This window comes from Ailuropoda melanoleuca, chromosome 7, assembly GCF_002007445.2.
Source record: "Ailuropoda melanoleuca isolate Jingjing chromosome 7, ASM200744v2, whole genome shotgun sequence".
NCBI classification, from domain to species: domain Eukaryota; kingdom Metazoa; phylum Chordata; class Mammalia; order Carnivora; family Ursidae; genus Ailuropoda; species Ailuropoda melanoleuca.
Window position 1 is genome coordinate 3,805,150 of NC_048224.1, and position 26,163 is coordinate 3,831,312.

Sequence of the window (26,163 nt, forward strand, 5' to 3'; positions counted from 1 at the left end):
CGTAACGCCGGGATCACGCCCTGAGCCGAAGGCAGACGCTTAACCGCTGTGCCACCCAGGCGCCCCCTGGAGGCAGATATCTTAATCATACATCACACTAGAACACAACAGATACTCCATAATGGTANCTGGAGGCAGATATCTTAATCATACATCACACTAGAACACAACAGATACTCCATAATGGTAAGCTTTTTGCCTCTCTTCTATTTTCTACCACTATTAAGTAACTTATGTTTTCAGAAGAGGGAACTTTCTAAAAGGAAAAGGAAGGCTTCATAGGGGATGTGCTAAAAAGCTTGATCTAAAGGGAAGATTGATTTGGATAGGCAAATGAGAAAATGAAGAGTATTGTAGGTAAGATAGAGTATATGGTGAAACAAAGTTTGGGGGGAGAACTAAGCTTATCATGCTTGTGAAAGATTGAGGACCCTGAAATTAGAAAAGTTTATAGGAAGTTGTAGGAGATAAAGCTGAAGAGATAAGGCAAGCTCAGTGGATAAAATGCCTGAAAAAGTTAGACAGAATATATTAGCTTTGACTTGAGAGCAGACAGATGTCTAAGAATACTGACATGTAGTTAGTACTAGTGGAATAAATTAATAAAAGGTAAACATTGTATTCAGATTTTAATAGAGGTATTAACCTTTTTTACATTTTAATTTCCTTCATTTGTAAAATGATGAAATAATATGTATTATCTCAAAGAACTACTGTAAGCATTAGTGAATATATAAAGACCACATAGTCAAGTGTTTGAGGCACTAATTGAGGCATCTACTAAAATTATTATTTTAATAGAAGTTATAGAAGAAAAAGAGAAGGAGGAAAAGGAAGAGGAGGAGTGGAGAAAAAGAAGGCGGAAGCACGACAGAGGCCAGCAGCAGCTGCCATTATGGTAGAATCTTATAAAATGTATGTCCTTTGATGGGATTCAGGAACTGAGCAGGTTTTATGGTGAAAGATATCACAAAGTTCTTTTGAAATATTTCATCTTTGGGTCACTGTTAGGCAATATTTAGATGTCCTATTATGCTATTCTCAAGATTCCATGCAAAGTGTGTCTCATATACATCTCTCTAATTGCCTGTTGACTGGTATTGCCCCTGATACATGGCAGTCACTTGAATCTGCTTCTTTTGTGTGAGGCACCAGGCAAAGTCACATCCATCCACCTGTGTTTGTCCTTGTTCCTCAGAACTTTGCTACATACTTTCAATCTGAAGTAAGACATGTGTAGTTGATAAGGCTTAATGTAGTCTGCCAAAATGTGATACAGTTTTGAATGGTTTATAGGTAAGTATAGTAAATATTTTCTCCATTTTAACAAGTATTAGAAAAAAATGTTAGGGGTGCCTGGGTGGTTCAGTCAGTTCAGTGTTCAAGTCTTGATTTCAGTTCAGGGCATGATCTCAGCAGGCAGTCTGCTTGGGCTACTCTCTCCCTCCACCTCCTCCCACCCTCAACCCCATGCTCTCTAAATAAGTAAATAAATAAATCTTTAAAAAAATGCTTATTTTTTTCATTAGTGATATTAACATTTCTTTTAAAACACATTTATTTATAGTAATCCATTTATATTAGAGGGTTATAACCATTTGAATAAAATAGAAATACATTATCTAAATAGACATAGATAAATAATAGACAAATATAGGCAGGTAGGTAGGTAGGTAGGTCGGTAGATAGATAGGTTCTTCTTTAGTAGAATGCCAAGTAATAAATGCAGAGGAAATAATGAAGTTTTAAAATAATCAATGGAGGCTACAAGCAGTGGGTGGAAGTTTGAGAAAGAACAGATTTTTTTAATTCCTCTCCCAATTTTATTTCATTTATTTAAGAATAAGAATATTTACAGAACAGAATATTTACACAGTCTCAAAGAATCTCTCCATAAGGCAGTTATTAGTTTTGAAAGGAAAAGTGTAATTGGAAAGAGGAGAACCCTGTAGACTGTTTCTAGGTTTGTTGGTTTATTGGTTTATTTCTTGTGCAAATATCATTGCTAGGGACATAATGAAAATGCCTCCTCCTGGGGGCACCTGGGTGGCTCAGTCGGTTAAGCAACAATTCTTGATTTTGGCTCAGGTCATGATCTCAGGGTCATGTTCTCAGGGTCCTGAGATGAAGCGCCACGTCAGGCTCTGTGCTCAGTGTGGAGTTTGCTTGTCCCTCTCCCTCTGCTCCTCCCCCCCTTCTCTCTTTCTCAAATAAATAAATAAATAAATAAATAAATAAATAAATAAATAAAATATGAAAGGAAAGAAAGAAAGAAAGAAAGAAAGAAAGAAAGAAAGAAAATGCCTCCTCCTTCTCATTTATAAGCATTTCTTCCAGGAATGGAAATTGCGTGTCATGGGTTACACACATCTTCAGCCCAATAAGAAAATATGACATGGTTTCCTGAATTGATTGCTCCAATCTATATCCCCACCAGCAATGTGTACAAAATTCCCATTGTTACACATCTTCACTAACAATTAGTAATGATGACAGATTTTCCATTTTGTCAATCTGGTGAGCACAGAAATATTTCTCATTATGTTTTGATCTGTATTTACCTTATTGCTAGCATTTTTTCATTATAGGTTATGAGGCATACATTTATGAAACTGCTGCTCATGACTTTGTCTATTTTTTTGTTGGTTTGTCCTTTTGTCTCTCAATTCTCAGAAGTCTTTTTATTATATTGAATTCAGCTTTACATGTTGAAGATTGAAATTACAGTCATCTTAATTTTGTCATTTGAAGAAGTTATTGATTTATTATTAACAAGAAAATAATACTTCCTACATTACAAAAGGAAACATTTTATTATCAAATATTAAAAAGAATGCTTCTACTATATTTGGGCAACTTTTTCTCTGCTTAAACCAACAGTCTTGGTCCAACACAACAGCATCCCCCTAGTTTAGAAACACATCTGTATTATTTGTTCTCACATTTATTACGCCATAAGAATATTCTCAGAAATAGATGTTCCGTCACTTAATATGAATACATCTGGAGAATCCTGTTTTTCATTACCCTTGCCCACTTATAAATCCCTTCTTTTATCTGAACATTCTTAATCAGCCTATCACAAGTATTATCCCCTCTATGAAGTTTTACTAGACTTACACACATCAGTATGGTTCTTCTAAACTCTGTAAACCACAGCAGTTTATGTTTCTTGTATCAGGTTTGCTGCTTCCTTATGGAACAGCAACTACACTTGCATACACACATATCCTGATAGATCCATCTCCCATTACACATTAGGAAAATGTGAGATACTTAATCTTGTTATGCTGCTTTCCAAATGTGTCATTGGCACTTGAGAGTGTTGGCCAGGCAGCTTCTAAAGTAAGCATGAGGGGATGCCTAGGTGGCTTAGTCAGTTAAGCATCTGACTCTTGATTTTGGCTCAGGTCATGATCTCAGGGTTCTGGGATTGAGGCCCGTGTCAGGCTCCTCACTCAGCGGGGAGTCTGCTTGTCCCTCTCCCTCTCCCTCAGCCCCTCCCACTGCTCATGGTCTCTCTCTCTCAAATAAATAAAATCTTTAAAAAAAGTGTGAAGTACTAGAAAGTCAGATACTCACAGATAAGTCCTCTTATGACCTTGAGAAAAACTAACTTGAAGATGAAAGAAGCCGATGGACTGAGGAAGGCAGAGCTACAAGAAGGAATTTCCTTGGATCTTTTATAACATGTGTCACAGAATTAACTAAACCTGGACATTCTTCCTTATTGGTGTGTCTGTTGATAAACCCCTATTGTTTAAAGGAATTGTGGTCTCATGTCTCTTACCTGTTTCCGATATGCTGCTCTCATACATAACATTCTAATTTATTGGCATGTGCAAATGACAATGAATAAACTCGTTGAATAAAAGCTATCTGAATCACTCTGCCTCTCAAACCTGAATGCTACTAATTTCTGCTAATTTGACAAAAATATTGCTACCTGCTTCAGAAAATAACTGGAAGAGAAATTAGGCCACAGGCATTTGTATTGCATACATTAAAACCACCCTACATAAGTTTTACACACTGGGTATTTAATTTTAAAATACATCTAGAATCATTAAATGAATTCATTACAGTTTATGTAGATTAGGCAGCAGTTAAGATTTATATTGACTAAGTCTTATTTTATCCACTAGAATGAATAAAATGCAATAAACTGGAGCCAAAAGCTGAATCCCATTTTAGAAATTATTTTTTCCATTAATTGTTTTCTAGTTCTCAATAATTCACTATTATAGAGCAGCAAGCCCATTGAATTATATGGTTGTAATGAGTTGTTCCTTTAACATGTTTTATGCCTCAATATTTAATGCCTCAAAACCCCCTGATATTGGCTTTACATAAAGCTGCCTTTGAATGGAATTGTGTTTTGCCTCAGAAAATAATATTATACTGAAAGTATATACTCTTTCTCCAAATTTTAAAAGTTAAAGTAAAATGAAAATGATGTATTTTACATATATATTTATACAAGAAAGTCCTACAAACTTTTTTGTAGATTAAATATTTTGTAAAGATTAATCAACAACAAATAAACTCTAGTCAGGTTTCCATAAATCACTAAATGTATATAAATATATCACTGTTACGACTCTTCATTTTAAATGTAAAGCAGATAATATAAGTAGTTCCAAGGTTTCCTTCAGAGATCAGGAATCCCAATATTTCAAAAGTTCTTCATCACTTTAAGAATGTTAAATATCATTATAGAAGTCAATAATTATCCCCTGGTCCTGTTAAAAAGAGTATTCTCCAAGATCCCATCTCATGATTCCCATTTAGAACCAAAGCCATACCCTAGCTACATTCCAGTCTTCCTTCATACTTGTTCAGTAAAGGAGACATTAAAGCTCCATTGGGAAGTGAGCCTGGGCCTGTCCAGCCATGCCACAGATGCATGTGCCTGTGTGTGTCATGGGATATTACACATTTTAATGCAAAGACTTTTGTTTTTCCTCAGTGAAAACAAAACCAGTTCTTTTATGCACTTGAAGAAATGAAAGCCCTACCTACCTCTTTTCTCTAAATAAATCTAATATCTATGTTTTTACCTTCAGATATTTCACAAACCTTCATACTTATTGCTCTGTCCAGTGTTCCCTCACATATTTTATTGTTAGACCTCAAGCTGCACACATTTCTGATCAAGTATGAGAGTTGCTACGGAATTATATAAAATCTATACTCTTCATTTTATAAAGTTCTAAGTCCGCTTTTTTTTTTAAAGATTTTATTTATTTATGTGACAGAGAGACAGCCAGCGAGAGAGGGAACACAAGCAGAGGGAGTGGGAGAAGAAGAAGCAGGCTCCCAGCGGAGGAGCCCGATGTGGGACTAGATCCCGGAATGCCGGGATCATGCCCTGAGCCGAAGGCAGACGCTTAATGACTGCGCTACCCAGGTGCCCCTAAGTTCGCTTTTTTATCAGCTACTAACACTCATATACTATATTGCATTGCAACCTAGGGCCTAAGTAAAAATGCTTAAGTACTTACATCCTAAAAATAAAACAAAACAAAAACAGGCTTGACAAAAAAAAGAAAGTCCAGTTAAGAAAGGTAAGACATTTGGGCGCCTGGGTGGCTCAGTTGGTTAAGCGTCTGCCTTCAGCTCAGGTCATGATCTTGGGGTCCTGGGATCGAGCCCTGTAGCAGGTTCCCTACTCAGTGGGGAGTCTGCTTCTCCCTCTGCTCCTTCCCCTCTGTGTGTTCACTTTCTCTCTCTCTCTCTCTCTCTCTCTCTCTCTCAACTAAATATATACAATCTTAAAAAAAAAGGTAAGACATTCTGTACATCCATGGTTGAAATACCCATGCTCATTCTTCAGCAAAATATTGCTCTAGTTTTATGCTTCAAAACAATATTTTAAAAAATGTCTGGGAATTGTTTTAAATACACTTTTTTTTTTACCTAAATGAGAACTATAATTTGTACAGTTTAATTATTTATTTTGGTTTTAACTGAAAAGCATATTATTTATTTTTGTCATGTGTACTTATGTTTTTATATTGTTAACAGTTGATGTATGTTTAATCATTTCAAAATGTATTTTCAAATGTTTTATGAAAATAGCATTTGCATTATCACTGTCATGAAATATGCTTGATGAAAGATAACAAATATTTTAATAATATGTAATTACATTGTGATAAGGATTTATTATGATTTTTTAAAGCATTGTTCAAGCCCACATTGGGCGTGGAGCCTACTTTTAAAGAAAGAAAGATGATAGATAGATGATAGATAGATAGATAGATAGATAGATAGATAGATGATAGATAGATGATAGCTTTTAGGGGTGCTCTGCTGGCTTATTCAGTGGAGCATGTGACTCTTGATATCAGGGTAGTGAGTTTAAGCCCCACACTGGTTATGAAATTACCAAAAAAATAAGTGATCTTCAAAAAATAAAGTATTAATATTTGTGTTTCCATAGTGCTTTTAAAATTAATTCCAGAGTAAGTATGTGCAAGATTTTATAAATAGAATTGTGTACAGTCTAGCTGCTTCTGAAGGCAGGTTTTCCCCAGAAAAGGAGTTCTGTCATTTATTACATTTTATTACTCCACATGACTGTCTGGTGCCTTGAGAAAATACCATCCTTTAGAAAATAAAACTTGTATGACTACAAATTCACAATCCCTTTGTAGTAATTACACAATTAACTGTCATAATGTCATACTTTTAAAAAAATGGTAATGCTGTATTATATTCTTCCCAATTCACTACTTCCAAATGTTTCATCTCTTATCCACTCACTCATTTCCACTTTCTCCACCTCCTTATAGAAATTCTGACATTTTATGATTATTAAACAATTTCACCTGAGAATGATAAATACCAAAATATGTATATTTGAACATAATCATAATGCAAACCATTTGACAGTCAGATTTGAACTGGCTTACTAGATTTTCTCAACATTGATCATGGGAGAATTCACGCTTCTTTCAGAATTACTTTATGCATCTAAGAGGGAATTAGAATGGATGTTTGGCTGCACACATTCCAAATAGATGCAAATTTTAGACAAATTTTAGGTAACTTAACATTTAGGTAACTTTTCAATTGCACACCCACATCAAGAAAATGAGAAATTGAATGATATTTGAAAAGTATCTCCTTGGGAAAAGCTGTGTAATGAGCTTCCCCACTGACTTTTCAGGACTTTGGGGAATAACCTACTAATACCACAATAACAGAGAGTAACTCTAAGGTAATAGTTAGGGGTTTAAAGACCTGCCAGGGGATTGAATACCTGTGTTACAGTTTTGGGGACATTAACATTCCCACTTGAGAAATATAAAGGGTGAGATAAAGATCCTAACAGAAGGGAGACCAGGAGGACATGAGCAGATCTCAAGGAAGAAAAACTAGAGGTAACACCTGATGCTTAAGTGTGAGGAAGGTCTAAATAATGCCAGAAAAGTTTGCTACTTGCCTCACAGATTCTGCTTTACAATATCTGTAGAGATTGGTGTGGTCTTTGAAGAAACCACAGATATAGTGACAAGAAAAAAATCAGCTTTAAATACCTGCCAGTTCAGGCCAGAGTCATTTAACCAAGAACTTTACTAATCCCCTTACCTCTTCTCGCTCATCATGCCCCAAAACTAAGCATTTGAAACTGTGTTTGGCAAGCTGGGATAGGAGGAATCAATCTCACAAGGTTTGAACAGAGAAAGGAAAAGAAGTTGATCACCCTTTCCTTTCTGAACCCCTGGCCTGCAAATGGCTCAAACTGGCAAGGAAGAAAGGTCTTCACATTAATCCAGAACATGGAACATGAATTGACACTGTGTTTTAAAGTTCTGAAGTGATTGTGGACATTTTTTACATCATAAAGTTACCAGAAAAGTCAAAGACTTGTCTGAGTTTCTCAAGGGGCAGGGAAATAACTGTCCTGGTAGTGATTAAAATAGACAAGAGTAGACAAAAATAAAGTTGTTTTGTTCATTTTGTTTCCCAATTTGTGCTTAAGAATCGGAAAAGTATTCATAAGAATAAGGCTCCTTTCACAAGGGGGCACTGTTTCTTCAATATTGCAGCACTGTTAATTGCAAACACACAGGTCTTACCTCCTCACACTTTCAATTTACTTCCACCATGTGTAATACTATCTGTCATGGCTTTGATACAACCACTGTGGTGGGTCTGCCTGGATTCCAGGTATATTATACATTTACAAGAACTGTTTCCTTAGAAAAAGGAAGTTGTGGTCTCATAAGCAAGGAAGACACTTGGTTTAATGATGTAAAATTTTTTAAAAAACATGAGAAGGGTATGTAATTGCAACACACCACAAAACCTACAGTGCTTCTCAGGTGACAGAGAAATTGCTCCAATCGATTTTAACATCCCATTAAGGCCAGCCAGTGAACCAGGGATGTATTGTTTGCAACAATGAAGCATTCCCCTGGAGACACAGCTTGGTAGAATAAATAAAAGAGGTAATTCCTTCTATTAATTCAGTTCACTCTGGCCATTGATAGGAATATAGAGTCTGATTCCTGAAAACTAACCCAGGGCAGGGGTGGGGGTAGGAGGGAGGGTGGAGGGTCTACCATCACTAAATAGAAGTTAGACCATGAAATGAATTACCAATTTTATTATGTCATACAGTAATCCCCTTATCCATGGGGTGTATATTTCAAGACACTCAGTGGATATCTTGAAACCATGGATGGTACCAAATCCTATATATACTATGTTTTTTCCTATGCACACATATATTAGTCACAGTGAGAGATTAATAACTAATAGCAAAATAGAACAATTATAATAAAAATGTATAATAAAAGTTATGTGAATATGGTTTCTCTCTCTCAAATTGTACTGCATTCAACCTTCTTCTTGTGATATGATATGATAAAATGCCTAAATGATGAAGTAAACTGAAATGAATGTTGCAGGCACTGTGACGTAGTGTTAGGTGACTATTGACGTTCTGTCAATACTTCAGAAGAAGGTTCATCTACTCCTGTTTGAGAGTTGCTTGCCAGTAACTGAAACCGTGAATAATGGAGAATGTGGAAAGCAAAACCACAGATAAAGGCAACCAAAATTTCCTCTTCCAATAATAAAAAAAGAAATATTAAGCAAATGGATAAAAACTTTCATTTTTATGTTCAAAACAGTTGACATAAATACATGAGCATTATATTTGGGGGGGAGTAGAAAGAAATGGATGTGATATGACCATCTCCAACTTGTCAGGACAATAACGATTCCCTAGTTCACAAATAGTCCCAGTAACATGGAGAAATGTCCATATGCATCTTTCAAAGAATAATTTGGGTCATGTTAAGTCTATGTCCAAAAGTACTAAAACAAGATCAAAGATGGCAGTAGAATAGGAAGACCCTAGACTCCTCTTATCCCATGAACACAACTAGGTAATGATCAAATAATTCTAGATACCCCAGAAATCAGCCTGAAGACTTAGAGAACAAACTCCACTACTAATGGGAGAGAAGAGTCCACACCAAAGGAGGTAGGAAGTGTGGAGACATGGTTCAGGGGATAAATGGATCACAGGTGCTATGGAGCAGAGAAGGGTGAGAGAGAGGAGCACACAGGGAACGCACAAGGAGAATGATTCCCCGAAGCTTTGGAAAGGAGAGAGATTGAATTTTGTGAGTTCTTACAACCAGCAAGGCTAAAAGCCTGTAGTTTTAAAGGTCAGCAGGCGTGGCCGGGATAGAGCCCAGAGGGCATTGCACTACTCCTAGAGAGAAGGCAGGCAAACAATCAGCAGGCAGATGGCATGGAAAGAGCCACCTGAAGAACGCCTGGGGCACACAGTGGGGAGAGTATTCACTTAGCTCAGAGAGCATCTCTGAGAGGCAATTCTCATAGAGATGTTTCTCCAGTAACAGGGATGCTGGCCAGCGCCATTACCTTTCCCTGCCCTTCAACATAAAGACAGAGCCACTGGCAGGATAGAGTGCAGCATAGACTCTGGCTGACTAACTTGCTTACAACAAGACCCACCCCCTTGCATTTTGGCGGGACTATCTTTTTCAGTCAAGCTTGCCTCAGTCCTAGCATGGTAGGCCCCTTACCCAGAAGACCAGCACAAATCCCAACACATACCATGTCTCCTGACCAGAGAGTTCTTCAGGGCCTCAGGTGTGGTGGAGGTGGTGTCAGGTCTCATTTCACAAGCAGTTAAAACCTGCCACATTCAGGCCAGGGACTGATCACTCCCCATAGCAGGCAAGGAGAGCCTCTGCAGATGACTGAGTTAAAGGATAAAGCAGACAAAACACAAAAAAACACACACCAGAGACAGTCCCTGAAGTACCAGGCCCTGGGTACTACATGACCTCTTCTTCATAAGGCCATTACTTTCAGGTGCAGGAGATATAACAGTTTTTTCAAACACACAGAAGAAGGCAGAGATTTAGACAAAATGCCAAGATGGCAGAATTTTTCCCAAATGAAAGAAGAAGATATGGCCATGGCCAGAGATCTAAGTGAAACAGATAGAAGTAACATGCCTGATGGAGAATTTAAAGCAATAATCATAAGGATACTTGCTGCACTTGAAAAAAGAATAGAAGACATGGGGGACACCCTTATAGCAGAGATAAAAGAGTTAAAAAATATCAATCAGAGATGAAAAATGCAATAAACAAGACTGGAAACAGGCTTAATAAAATAAAAAGCAGGCTGGAAGAAGCAGAGGAACAAATCAGTGACATAGAAGATAAAATAATGGAAAATAATGAAACTGAACAAAAGAGAGAAAAAAGAATTATGCAACACAAGAATAGACTTAGGGAACAGAGTGACTATATCAAATATAATAACATTCATATTATAGGAGTCCCAGAAAAAGAAGAGAGAGAAAAGAAGGCAGAAAATTTATTTCAAGAAATAGTAGCAGAAAAGTTCCCTAATCTGGGGGAGGAAACACATATCCAGATCCAGGAGGTACAGAGAACTCCCATCAAAATCAATAAAAGCAAGCCAACACCAAGATATATTGTAATTAAATTGGCAAGTGTAGTGATAAAGAAAAAATCTAAAAAGCAGCAAAAAAAAAAAAAAAAAAAAAAAAAAAAAAAAAAAAGCCAGTAAATGCCAAGGGAAGTCATAAGGCTAGCAGGGGATTTTTCAACAGAAACTTTGGGAGCCAGAAGAAAGTGGCATGATATATTCAAAATGCTGAATGGGAAAAATCTGCAGCCAAGAATACTATCCAGCAATGCTGTCATTCAGAATAGAAGGAGAGATAAAGAGTTTCCCAGACAAACAAAAGCTCAGGGAGTTCACGACCACTAAACCAGCTCTGCAAGAAATATTGAAGAGGACTCTTTGAGTGCAAAGGAGAGACTGAATGCAAAGGAGTGATAAAGTCAAGAAAGCATGAGAGAAAATCTCCAGAAACAATGACAAAACAAGTAATAAAATAGCAATAAACACATGTCTATCAATGATTACTTTGAATGTAAATTGACTAAACACTCCAATCAAAAGACATAGGGTGGGGGCACCTGGGTGGCTCAGATGATTAAACGACTGCTTTTGGCTCAGGTTATGATACTGGGGTCCTGGGATGGAGCTCTGAGTCAGGTTCCCTGCTCAGCGGGGAATCTATTTCTCCCTCTCCCTCTGCCTCTCTCCCCTGCTCATGCTCTCTCTCTCTCTCTTTCTCTCACTGTCTCTCTCTGTTTCTCTCTGTGTCTCAAATGAATAAACAAAAAGTCTTAAAACGACTACATAGGGTGTCAGAATGGATAAACAAAACAAAACAAACAAACAAAAATAAGACCCATCTTAGTGCTGTCTAGAAGAGACTGATTTTAGACCTAAAGACACCAGCAGATTGATAGTGAGGGGGTTGGAGAAACATTTATCATCCAAATGGATGTCAAAAGAAAGTCAGAGAAGCAATACTTTATATTGGACAAACGAGATTCTTTTTGGTCTCCTATTGTTTTTATCCTGCTTTGGTATCAGGGTAGTATTGGTCTCATGGAATGATTTTTAGTATGTTCCCTCTATTTCATTATTTCTAAGATTTTGATAAAGATTGTCATTATTATTATTTTTTTAATGTTTGGAACAATTCACTNGTCTCATGGAATGATTTTTAGTATGTTCCCTCTATTTCATTATTTCTAAGATTTTGATAAAGATTGTCATTAATTTTTTTTAATGTTTGGTACAATTGTCATTAATTTTTTCATTATTTCTAAGATTTTGATAAAGATTGTCATTATTATTTTTTTTTTAATGTTTGGAACAATTCACTAATTGGTCTTAGGCTTTTCTGTGCTGCGATATTTTTCTGTGCTGAGAGGTTTTTGATTCCTAACTCAACTTTCAATCTTGTTATTGGTCTAAGAAGATTTCCTACTTCTTGGATTCAAGATTCATGATTCAAATGTGATAACTTGTGCATTTTTAATTATTATCTGTTTTTTTCTGAGTTATCTGATTTGTTAGAATATGTTACAGTAATCTATTATCACACTATGTATTTCTGTGCTTATATGTTGAATTGCTTCCTCTCCCATTTCTCATTTTGGTTTCTCTCTCTCTCTCTCTCAGTGAATGCAGTTAAAGCATTGTCAACTTTATTTTTTTGGAAAAAATAACTTTCAGTGTTATGTTATTGTTATTCTGGTCTCTATTTTATTTGTTTCTGATTTTTCTTTGTTATTTCCTTCCTCTACTAAATTTCAGTGAAATTTCTTCTTTTCTTTTTTTTTAAGATTTTATTTACTTATTTGACAGAGAGAGGCAGTGAGAGAGGGAACACAAGCAAGGGGAGTGTGAGAGGGAGAAGAAGACTTCCTGCCTAGCAGGGAGCCCGATGTGGGGCTCCATGCAGGGTTTAATGCGGGACTTGATGCGGGGCTTGATCCCAGGACTCTGGGATCATGACCTGAGCCGAAGGTAGATGCTTAACGGCTGAGCCACCCAGGTGCCCCTCAGCTAAGTTTCTTCTTTTCCTAGTTCCTTGTGGTGTAATATTGTTTATTTAAACTTCTTTTTCTTAATACAAGCATTTACAGCATAAATTTCACTCTAAAATCTGCTTTTGCTGCATTCTATAGTTTTTGAACTGTTGTGCTTTCTTTTACTTTTGTTTTGAGACATATTTTGATTTACTGTTTGATTTCTTATTTTTCCCATTGCTTGTGCAGTAGTGTAAATATTTAGTACTTACATTGTAGATTTTCCAGCTTTGTTTTAATGTTGACCTTTAGTTTTGTATTATTGCGGTTGGAAAATATACTTGGTATGATTTCAGTCTTCTTAAATTTGTAATATTTGTTATGTCTCCTTCTATGTGATTTAACCAGGGGATTCAAGTGTGTACTTGATGAAAATGTGTGTTCTATTTTTCTTGGATAGAATTTTTTATGTATATCTTTTAGAACCATGTATATTGAAGTATGTTTCAAGTAAAGAAAAAATGTTGTTGTTAAAAAACAAAACAATAACTTTAACTGAGAGTACTCTTAAAGTATAACAGAAGAGAGGAGAGAAGTGGGATGGGTGAAATAGGTGAAAGGGATTAAGAGTACAGTTATCACCATGAGCACTAAGTAACAGTGTATAAAATTGTTGAATCGCTATATTGCACACCTGAAATTAATATAACACTATTAACAATACCGTAATTAAAATTAAAAACTTATTTTTAAAAAAGNGCACTAAGTAACAGTGTATAAAATTGTTGAATCGCTATATTGCACACCTGAAATTAATATAACACTATTAACTATACTGTAATTAAAATTAAAAACTTATTTTTAAAAAAGGAAGTTGCTAAGAAGAAAAAAGTTACTAAAACATGATTAACACAAATGTATGTCATATGTTCTATTCAATTTAAAAGTATTAGAGAGAAATATATTTTTTAAATCACAACACGTGGAAGCAGTTACGGTTATTCTTTTCTCACTGATTTTTACCACATAATGGAAATTTTTTTTTTAAAGATTTTATTTATTTATTGGACAGAGATAGAGACAGCCAGCGAGAGAGGGAACACAAGCAGGGGGAGTGGGAGAGGAAGAAGCAGGCTCATAGCGGAGGAGCCTGACGTGGGGCTCGATCCCGTAACGCCGGGATCACGCCCTGAGCCGAAGGCAGACGCTTAACCGCTGTGCCACCCAGGCGCCCCATAATGGAAATTTTTGAACATTAAACTAGCTATGGTTATTGGGAAATGATATATAGTGGCTCTACAAAGATATATGCATATATATTATGGGCAAGAAATGCTAAAGTATTAAAGAAATAAAATTAAAGAGACTGGAATTTATAGTAAAAGTACAATGAACTTAATGATAAAACACTATGCATTAACTTTTACTTAGGGATGAATTATCTTTTCATCTTTGTTTTAGACTATGATGATCATTTTGTTTTTCTTAATGAATTTAGTTTCCACTGAAGTGTTTCAAACTGGTTTAAAAATACATATTGCTCTTTTTCTTATTTCCCGTGACATTCCTCATCTGTCCAGAGGTAGAATTAACAAGACTTATGGGTGATATAATAAGAGAGTTGAGAGAGGAATCCAAGATACTTTCCAGGTTTCTTTTAGGAAACTGGGCAGATGGCACTTCTTTTCATAGAAATGGGAAAGAAAAAAGTAAGCTTGTGGAAAAATATTGTGAGTTCAGTTTTAATACATTGTAAATTGAGAAGCTAATGTGCTATCAAATAGATATGCTGATATGATTCTCAAGAATGAGATCTTAAGAGGATTGATTTGCATGTCACCAAATATAAGTAATTTCTGAAGCTACAATAGTAGGTGGGTTCAAGCGTGAAACCTATGGACTGAAAAGAGAGGAAATAAAAGAAGTTATTGAGTGAATATTAACTCTTGAAAGGGATATCTGGGAAAAGGGAAGACTTAAAGCAAAGAAAAAGGTTAATGAGTGCCTGGTGATAGATAAGGAAAAAGGGGAGTCGCCATGGGAAGTCTACCTAATAAGAAAAATTCCAATTAAGAAAATCTTGAAAGTGTGAGAAATGGGTCCCTATGTCATAAACACTGCACATGGTTTATGCAGAGACAAACCAACCACCTTGTTAGACCCATACCCGACCTGATCTTTACACTTGGAGTCTATGATTTTTGATTTTTTTTACCAGCAATTTTGAGTACAAAGTTGCTTAAAACGTCACCTGTGTTCTGGAAAAGTAGCAAATTAACTTTCCTTTTTTCCCCCATTTTTCTCTCAACATCTAACAATTCATACACCTTTATGAAGTGGTCGACTGCTCAGAACACAGAAGAGGAAAATTCAATAAAAAATGAAACAGCAAAACTGATTGCTGTGCTTGCTTTATTTTTATCTAGATCAAGTCATAAAGAAATACTAGAGTCCAAGTGTAGAGAGGCTAATGCCAGGTAATAGTGAGTTGTTTGTTTTTGTTTTTTAGACAAGCTAGATTACATATACTATGGCTTGGTGAGGTAGAACTTGATCCCTAATATATCCTTGAATTTAAAGAAATTATCTATCAGATGGGATTCCTATGAAAAAAGAAATAATTAATAAGTAATTAGGGATTTACTGAGTTGTGTCAGATAAACCTCATTTTGTTTCTTATTTTTTGTTTTTTATGAGAGTTTACTAAACCAGTACATTAAAGGAATGATGTAGACACAATACATCTGTATGTCATTAAAGTGTTTGACATGAGATTTTCAAAGATAAGAGGTAGAGAATTGGTTCCTGGATAACAGAGAATTTAAATGGATTCCTTAACCAGTTCAGCAGTGTTGGGCTCTTAAATCCAAAGAGGGCTCAAATAATTTAATGAAAGCTACCTAGTCTGGTAAATCCTGAATCTGTTATTGAATACCTCACCACTTCCCTGCCTGGCTTCAGATTTGAATGGAAGCTTGACTCCAGTTGAATACGAGCTCCCATGGCAAGGGATGGGGGTGGAAGCTCTTGATTTATACTCAACACTCAAAGGAAGTTATCTGGTACATTGTGAAAAACAACTTCTATGGGGCTTTTGTTTCACATATGCAGAAACAATATGGGTTAAATGATGTTTATTCTTTTTTTTTTTAATTTTATTTTATTATATTATGTTAATCACCATACAGTACATCCCCAGATTCCGATGTAAAGTTTGATGCTTCATTAGTTGCGTCTAACACCCAGTGCACCATGCAATACGTGCCCTCCTTACTACCCATCACCAGTCTATCCCCTTCCCCCACCCCCTCCCCTCTGAAGTCTTCAGTTTGTTTCTCATAGTCCATAGTCTCTCATGTTTCATTCCCCCTTCTGATTACCCCCCTTTTCTTTATCCCTTTCTTCCCCTACCGATCATCCTAGTTCTTATGTTCCATAGATGAGAGAAATCATATGATAATTGTCTTTCTCTGCTTGACTTATTTCACTTAGCATTATCTCCTCCAGTGCCGTCCATGTTGCAGCAAATGTTGAGAATTCGTTCTTTCTGATAGCTGAGTAATATTCCATTGTATATATGGACCACAGCTTCTTAATCCAGTCATCTGTTGAAGGGCATCTCGGCTCCTTCCATGATTTGGCTATTGTGGACAATGCAGCTATGAACATTGGGGTGCATATGGCCCTTCTCTTTACTACGTCTGTATCTTTGGGGTAAACACCCAGTAGTGCAATGGCTGGGTCATAGGGTAGTTCAATTTTTAACTTTTTAAGGGACCTCCACACTGTTTTCCAGAGTGGCTGTACCAACTTGCATTCCCACCAACAATGTAGGAGGGATCCCCTTTCTCCACATCCTCTCCAACAATTGTTGTTTCTTGCCTTGTCTATCTTTGCCATTCTAACTGGCGTAAGGTGGTATCTCAGTGTGGTTTTGATTTGAATTTCCCTGATGGCTAATGATTTTGAACATTTTTTCATGTGTCTGTTAGCCATTTGTATGTCTTCATTGGAAAAGTGTCTGTTCATATCTTCTGCCCATTTTATGATTTGTTTATTTGTTTCTCGTGTATTGAGTTTGAGAAGTTCTTTGTAGATCTTGGATACCAGTCCTTTATCTGTGGTGTCCTTTGCAAATATATTCTCCCATTCCGTGGGCTGTCTCTTAGTTTTTTTGACTGTTTCCTTGGCTGTGCAGAAGCTCTTTATCCTGATAAAGTCCCATAAGTTCATTTTATCTTTTATTTCTCTTGCCTTTGGAGATGTGTCGTGAAAAAGGTTGCTCTGGCCGATGTCATAGAAGTTGTTGCCTATGTTCTCCTCTAGAATTTTGATGGATTCCTGTCTCACATTGAGGTCTTTCATCCATTTGGAGTTTATTTTTGTGTATGGTGTGAGAGAGTGGTCAAGTTTCATTCTTTTGCATGTAGCTGTCCAATTTTCCCAGCACCATTTATTGAAGAGACTGTCTTTTTTCCACCGGATGTTTTTTCCTGCTTTATCAAAGATTAGTTGCCCAAAGAGCCGAGGGTCCATTTCTGGGTTCTCTATTCTGTTCCATTGGTCGATGTGTCTGTTTTTGTGCCAGTACCATGCTGTCTTTGTGATCACAGCTTTGTAGTACAGCTCGAAATCCGGCATTGTGATGCCCCCAGCTTTGTTTTTCCTTTTCAACAGTTCCTTGGAGATTCGGGGCCTTTTCTGGTTCCATACAAATTTAAGGACTATTTGTTCCAGTTCTTTGAAAAATGTCCTCGGTATTTTGATCGGGATAGCATTGAAAGTGTAGATTGCTCTGGGTAGTATGGACATTTTAACTATGTTAATTCTTCCAATCCATGAGCATGGAATATTTTTCCATCTTTTTATGTCTTCCTCAATATCTTTCAAAAGTGATCTATAGTTTCTAGGATATAGGTCCTTTACGTCTCTGGTTAAGTTAATTCCCAAGGTAACGTATGGTTTTTGGTGCTATTGTAAATGGTAAATGATGTTTATTCTAACCGTTTAATCTTCCCCTCATATCTTTATAGTATAATACCTGGTGGCTCACCCCTGAGGACACTACTGAGGGAAAAAAATGGCAAACATATGCATGACTAAGGAATTCTGTCATACACTGACCATAAATAGTGTGAATCTATTTTTGCCGAGATGTCAACTTGACAAGATATCTTTGAAGATATTCCATATGACACTAGGTATCCTTCCTTCCTATTTATTTGGCTCTTTGATTCTCTATAAGAGGCTCTCTGAATTATTTCATTCCCTAAAGCTTTCCAGAAGAGGAATATTCAGGTAAGATCATGTGACTCTAAGCCACTTCAAACTCTTCATCCAGCCAATTCATTATCTACACATCCCCATACACATACACATTTGTATGTATAAATGTGTAAACATACTCACCAACTTGCAGTATACCACATATCTATCCAATCTAATGCTTAAAATGAGGTTTGTTAGAATCTTTGAGTACCCATCAAAAACATTTGAATATCATAGCTCCAAAGCATGTGAGGGTATGAGAAATACCTCAAAAACTGTAGGTTAGAAAAATTGGAAAAGTTCAAATTAATTAATTGTGACCTAAATATAACACATAAATTCAAACTTAAGTATAACATGTAATATACAATATGATATTTTAAGGAGTGAGTGTGTGTGTATGTGTGTGTGTGTATAAGATAGAGAAAGAAGGGAAAAATTTAGTTGGATAGTTGAGGGGCTGTTCAGAAACATGAAACCAGGATACATTAATGCCACTTATAGATAGGAAAAAATAATAATAAATTGTAGCAAAAAAGGAATGTATTTGGTTTTATGGCATAAACTACATAAGAATTATTTAACTTTAAAATTGAATTTCAACATGGAAAATAACTATTATTTATTACCAAAATTTACAGAATTTACTAGCTTTTTTTTTTTTTTTTTAGAATTTATTACCCTTTATTTGACTGCAGCCTCAGGCTTATTCATGGATGCTTATTCAACTATTGCTTGTGGGTCATGGTGTCAATTAATAAAATATCTTTAAAAATTATCTATAGGGGCACCTGGGTGGCTCAGGCAGTTAAGCACCTGTCTTTGGCTCAGGTCATCATCTCAGGTCCTGGAATCAAGCCCTGTGTTGGGTTCCCTGCCCAGTGGGGAGTCCACTTCTCCTTCTCCCTCTGGCCCTCTCCCCCCACACCACTTGTGTGCTCTCTCTCTCTCTCAAATAAATAAATATAATATTTTAAAAAATTAAAATACAAAATAAATAAAAATTATATGTAAGTAATACCACGACCATTTTAGATTTTTTAAAAAAATTACTAGTTTCCATTCTCCACATAATTTTAATTTTATAATTATAGTTTTTAATAGTACTCCTATTAGTAGATTAATCAAAAACAAAACAAAATCCTGATGTTACAAATTTTGTTTGAAAAACAGTCTTTCCCTGTTTAGCCAGGCAATGATGTTAACATGTCTTTAATTCTCCTTGTTCTGTATTATAAACAGTCTTGTAAAAAGAGCAATTAGAATGAGTGAGACTTACCAACGTATATCCTTTCCCTACAAGATGATTAATGGCTGGAGGATGAAAAGTGTCAAACCCCTCAGGATTTCCCTAAAAGGAAAAAAAGGGGGGGAACACATTTTGAATTCACATTTCTTTAGTAGCTATTTGATGCTGATGAGATCAATCTAAGTCACCTGATGAGATAAAAAAAGGAGCACAATAAAAGACACCTTATAGATTAATGAAACTGACTAGTTAATGCCAAGAAATAATACCATAAAAAGGGTTTCCTTGGCGAAAAGTATTGCAACCCATTACATTTAAAGAATGAATATAATTCTTAAATTTTTCTCTGATATAAAAATTCATGCTATAGGATAATAATTGATTAACCACAAATTCATATTAATGGTAATCCAACTTATTAAGACATATTTTTTATTTTTATATATGATCTTTACATCTGTTTTTCTCTTTTGTGTTGCATAAGAAAATGAGACACTCACAACTTCTTTCTGTTATATTACTCATTATTCAGATATGTTTTCTCATAGAGTCAGAAAACATCATCTATCAAATTATGCTTATTAGCTATAGAACTCTTCTCCTACGTCCAAGTAACTGTTGTACTCTAGAACAGTTAACAAATTTCAAATTAACAGCACAGCACTGAACATAAAATATTTGAGCCATAATTATAATAAGCAATGTACATCAAAAACCCTTAATACATCAGAATGGAAAATATGCAAGTCAATAGCTGAATATTGACCAAATAAGTGAAGCTCAAAGTAAGTCATATGTAATTAAATATTTCAGTTAAAATCACATATTCAGCAACATAAAATTGAATTGGGTAACAAAGATCAGGTGGTTCCATCAACCGTTTAATGATTACTGGGTCATTTTCTCCCGAGGTCTAAAGAGAAATCTGCAAAATTTCTGCCATTTATGGACCACAAAGGAGTGGACATTTAGGGTTCACCCATGATTTCTCACATCTGATCCAAATGCCCCTCCTACACACACCCAAGATTTTTACATTTCCCTCTTCCTAGAATGTCCTCTTGCTTCCTATTCAAACATTATTCATTCTTTCTAAACCAAACTCTAAACTCACCTAGTCTACGGAGCCATAATTTGTTTTGCATTCAGAGGCTTGTTCCAATACTAACACATACTCCATCATATATTTTTCACATATGTGCTTTCTTTCCTAGAACAGAAATCATGCTCTATACTTCTGTGTGTATTCAGAAAGTCAGAATCTGGTAGAATTCCAATGCCTTAGCAGGGAAAATATATGTTTTGATTACTTAGTTAACTGGTGAGTCTTGCTACTATACACTATATCTGAAATAATTAATGTCAAAAACTCCATTGAGTGACCAAGAAATGACTTTTGGTTTTGAAGGGAAGGAACTGCTAGTCTTAATTGGCAAACAGTTCTGCTTAGGACTAAAGAAAACCATATTAGAACTATTTTATTTTCTACATGCCTTTAATGGATAAGTTAAAATCTTACAAGGTATTGCTGTAACCTGCTAAACTCGCGAAGAACTTAGGATCTACAAAACCTAAGCAAAATAACATTGAGTAGTTACTATGTGCCATATATATACACACACAAACTAATGAAGAAGAAGTTACTGTTAATTTCCCTTCTTTTCAGATGAGGAACCTGAAATGGAGAAATCTGGAGTTATTTCCCCAAAGTCTGCTAGTCAGTAAATGGTAAAGATGGGATTTAAACACAGGCAGTCTGACTCAGAGCCTTTCATTCTAACTCCAATAATACGCTACCTGTGTCTGCAAATCCCATACGCTAGATCAAGGGGAAGAGTATGACAGAAGGAAGGAATGAGAAAGATAGTTTACATGTTGTCAAAATGTAAAGCTGACATTTTTAAAAAGCCAGTAGCAATTCCTAAAGAATTCTACTCTTCACACTCCTTCCCCAATATACCCCAGGTAGTCTTAGAATCCATGTTTTCATTTAAATGACTCAAAAAGTTATAAAACTTTTATCTAGATGTAGGAATATATTTAGAAGTTTAGAAAAAATAAAGTTTCTCAGATATTTCATGGGTACTCAGCATTATCAAACATCTTTTATATTAGAATTTAAATTGTGCAATTTAATTTTAAGATTTAAAATAGCTTTTAAATTTGATCTGTATTTTTACCTCTCTGTTTTTGAACTTCTTAAGCATTTTTATATTACCATTAATAAATACAGCATGGAGGGCACCTGGGTGGCACAGTCGTTAAGTGTCTGCCTTCAGCTCAGGGCGTGATCCCGGCGTTATGGGATGGGGCCCCACATCAGGCTCCTCTGCTGGGAGCCTGCTTCTTCCTCTCCCACTCCCCCTGCTTGTGTTCCCTCTCTCGCTGGCTGTCTCTATCTCTGTCAAATAAGTAAATAGATAACTCTTAAAAAAAAAAAAAAAAACAACCAAATACAGCATGTGTAAGTACTGAGTGTAATTTTGAGCTTTTAGTGCTACAAACTTCACATTTCCCTAAAGGAGCCCTTTTCCCTAAAGTATGCACATTTCATAGAATAAAGCAGTATTTAATAATGGTGGTATTCAAAATTATGCATGAGGATACTCTTACCCTTTCTTTCTAGAAGCTGATTCACCAGTTATTATGTCTTATAAAATATATTTTCTCTGAGATTTATAGTATGCACTTAACTTTGAGGTAGATAACTTTGACTGAATCCTCCTTGTTTAATGGTTAGGAAAAATGGGTCCCAAGCACGTTGAATCACTGCCCAGTGTTACTCAAGTTGTTCTTAGAAGAGCTTGTTTTTTTCCTCTGTTCTTTGAAATTGGGCTTCATGTTGTTTTGTTGCATTTCTTTTGTGTTGTATTGTTATCATTTTCTTACACTTCATATTTTGCTTTTAGTTCTCACAGAAAAAGTGAATAACAGACTCTCATACCCACACACACACACACACACACACACACACGACCAAGTATATTATTTAAAAATATTCTATTTGTGTTTAAGACATGATTTACATACGATCTGCCATTATAAATTTAGAAGCTCATTAACCATTCCTTGTACGTATTAATCATTTAAAAAAATTCCATGAGCATTAATGTTACAAATTAAATCCTATCCCATGGTCACTAACTTTAAATCTTAGAACACTAAAGCTGACTTTAAAATACAGTATAAAAGGGGTGCCTGGGTGGCTGTCGGTTAAGCGGCCAACTCTTGGTTTTGGCTCAGGTCATGATCTCAAGGATGGTGAGATTGAGCCCCATCTAGGGCTTCCACACTCAGTGGGGATTCTGCTTGGGATTCTCTTCCTTCCCTCTCCTTCTGCATCTCTCTCTAATAAAAATAAATATCTTTTTAAAAAAGGTATAAACACCAATAGTTTAGGAGAACCATGATATGGTAAAAGGGGAAAATTTATAAAGTATGCCTTCTCTATCATGAAATAAATTACAGAAAAGAGGGAATTTCTGGGGCTTATAAAGGTATACAATAATAGGGGAAAAGTGAAAATATAAAAAAGTATGTGCACTTCTTTTGAAAGTTCTTTAGTCTCTAGTAATAATTCTGTGGACAGATACTAAAGATACATTACCTAATAAAATATATGTGTAATGAAAAGATAAATATAATGTTTCTATAACAGATTGTAAAATATAATCATGAAAGCAATTGGCCTCAATCCACAGGTAAAACTAACTCTATACCTCACCGAAATTCTTTCTTATAATTATTTCATATTATTCAACCTCTACTCCTTCCTCTAAATCATTTCTTCAGCATAACTGTAAGTTCCTGCCTCTGACACTTCCCCAACTCTAGTTCAGCCTTCCTACTTCCCTTTCTGAATTGGCCTTAGGTCAACATCTTCATACACCCTCTAACCAAAACCCTTATTACCTCAGCCTTCTGCATTCTTTCTTTCTAACTGAAAACTCTAGACCAACCCAACAGTCTTTTCCCTCCATTCTAGACCTTCTTTTTCCCAGCCCTGACAATCTGAGTTCCTTATTAATGAAATTACTAACTAATGGCTTCTTTATTTATAATAAAAATAATCTACTTTGTCCAAAAAATTGGGTTGGAAAAGGATTAGTGAGTATATAGCAGCAAGATGACATGCTTCTGACGAATAATAGTAGAGCATTACCCAAGAATCAGAAAGCCTGGATCCTCATTTGTCTGCATTTAAAAGGTGAAGGGGCACCTGTGCTGCTCAGTTGGTTAAGCATCTGCCTTCAGCTCGGGTCATTATCCTAGGGTCCTGGGATCGAGCCCTGCATGGGGCTCTCTGCTCAGTGAGAAGCCTGCTTCTCCCTCTCCCCCTGCCACTACCCCAGCTGTGCTCTCTCTCTCTCTCCCTCTCTGTCAAATAAATGAGTAAAATATTTTTAAAAATAAATTTAATAAATAAAGTAGGAGGAGATGTATTCCCATCTAAGTTGCGGGATGGAATATGCTCTATGAATGATCATTTCAGATTCTTTTTTTTTTTTAGATTTATTTATTTATTTGAGAGAGAGAGAGCAAGCACAGCGGAGAGGGGCAGAGGGACAGAGAAACACAAGCAGACTCCCTGCTGAGCACAGAGCCTAACGCCGGGCTTGATCTCAAGACCCTTAGATCATTACCTGAGCTGAAACCAAGACTGCCACCGACTGTGCCACCCAGTTACCCCACTTTTTTTTTTTAAAGATTTATTTATTTATTTGAGAGAAAAAGAGAGTGATCATTTCAGATTCTTGCTAGCATGTAGGTCTAAAATAAGCTACAATGTTAGATATTCATAACTGAACAGATGAAAGCATACCCACTGCTACTCACATTGCATATCTTCTAAATAATATCCAGAAATAGATATTTTGAAAACATACTAATTTACTAATTCTTTTGATAAGAACCAGGGCAGGTTAGGGCCAACAGTGTGTACACATTAGTGACATCTCTGTTTTCTAAGACAAATTTGCATCCCTTTCCTTGACATGTGAGACTCACAAATGGTAGCTTTTTGACAGCTAGACAGTGACCGCGGTGTTACCACCATGCTTAACGCACTGCTGTTTCTGACTGACAGGGGTGGCTAGCAGTTCTAAGGTTCATTTCCTGCTGAACACCAATGTTATCACCACTTAAGCATCACCGCAGATGACACCCCACCATAAAATGTGAGTTAACCATATAGATATTGAATAGCAGCAGAAGATACTTATGTGTGTTTAAGAAATGTGACCAGGATTCCATTAACTGCACAAATAGTTTTTTTGAAATAGGAAAGTGATACATTCACTTTACACTTAGAGGATAGTTTGGTTAAGACAAGTCTCCCATGGGAACAGACTACTAACATTTGAAAGAGCAACAATCTTTGTTGTGTTAGAAAGTATGCCAATTATCTTACATACAAAAAGATATTTAAAAAGATATTTTGTTTTGTTACACTGTAACTGTAGTATCTACAAAATAATTACACTGAAAAGAACTCTAAAGATAGCTCCAATACCTTAAAAGAAAAAGAAAGCAAACAAATGAAACACTTGTAAGCTTCATATTCTATATAGCTATAACTTTCCCCATTCTTCTCTTCTCAGTCACACCCTCTCAAAAAAATTGGTTTACCTTTACTAACTTTACTTTCAATTGTTCTTTTCATATGTTAAACATTTCCTTAGAGATTCCTGGCAGGACTGCTATATCCAGAGTTGACAATTCTAATACAGATTTAACTTTCAGTTATTTTACCTGCGTCATTTAACATTTAGTTCTGCAGACTACTGTTAGCATTACCATCTTAATACTTCTCTCCTGACTTCTATGACATTGTTTTCCTCTAGCTTTCTTCCTACCACTCTGATTATTCCTTCTTAATTACGTGTTATATCAGCTATTTCCTCAGTACTTTGTCTTTGACACTTTGCCTTTCTTATTTTATACCATCTCTTACAATGACTTCATACAAAGCCATGTTTCAAAAATAACCTATTACTGATAAATCCAAATGTATAGCCCCCAAACATGTGTATCAAACTTACTATCAGAAATTTATACACAGATGTGCCAAAGACATTCCCAATTCAATGTGTGAAATTTTCAATCACATTTCTTCCATTCTTCTGCTCCTGCATTCTCCGTCTCAGTGAACAGTAACAATAGATAACATTTATTCTATGCCTGACACTTGTAATACCTTATATAAGTATTCTACAAACACAATAGAAAGATATTAATATCACCACTTTGAAAATGCAACTGATACACAAAGAAGTAAAGTTACTTACATCGATTCATGCAACTGATAAATACTGGAGCTGGAATCTGAACAGACCGTCTACACATTTAACCATTACACCTTGAAAGATATATGCCCATTTGCAAAAGTCAGACTGGAAACAAATGAGATTATACTTTTATTCACCACAGAGAACAGTCTTCTCTCAGTTTACTGATTATGGGTAAAAAATATTTATTGTATCTGTTTTTTCCTCTCTATTCCTATGGCTCTGATTTTAGTTTAGATCTTCACTTCTCATGTGGATTATTTTAATAATTATGGCTCTTTATACCAGTCCTTACACTAACAATAAACTTTAATCTCTGGTCTTGATTCTCAACACTTTGTTCTGCTGTTGTTTAAGATCAGTCTAGTAACTAGAAAAAAAAAAAAGAAAGAAAGAAAAGAAAAAAACTATGACTATGAAAAAAGATGACCTAAATATC

The 26,163-nt window shown here is 35.7% G+C and overlaps 1 protein-coding gene across 31 annotated transcripts in view; it reads right to left on the reverse strand.

Annotated features, from left to right (window-relative positions):
* PTPRD (protein tyrosine phosphatase receptor type D) overlaps positions 1 to 26,163 on the reverse strand; it is a 2,142,161-nt gene that overhangs the window by 1,554,177 nt on the left and 561,821 nt on the right. For all 31 annotated transcript variants that reach the window (XM_034663855.1, XM_034663876.1, XM_034663861.1 and 28 more), the window contains one exon: positions 19,468 to 19,539. The gene's annotated coding sequence lies outside the window, so the exon portion shown is untranslated. The remainder of the gene's footprint in view (positions 1 to 19,467; positions 19,540 to 26,163) is intronic.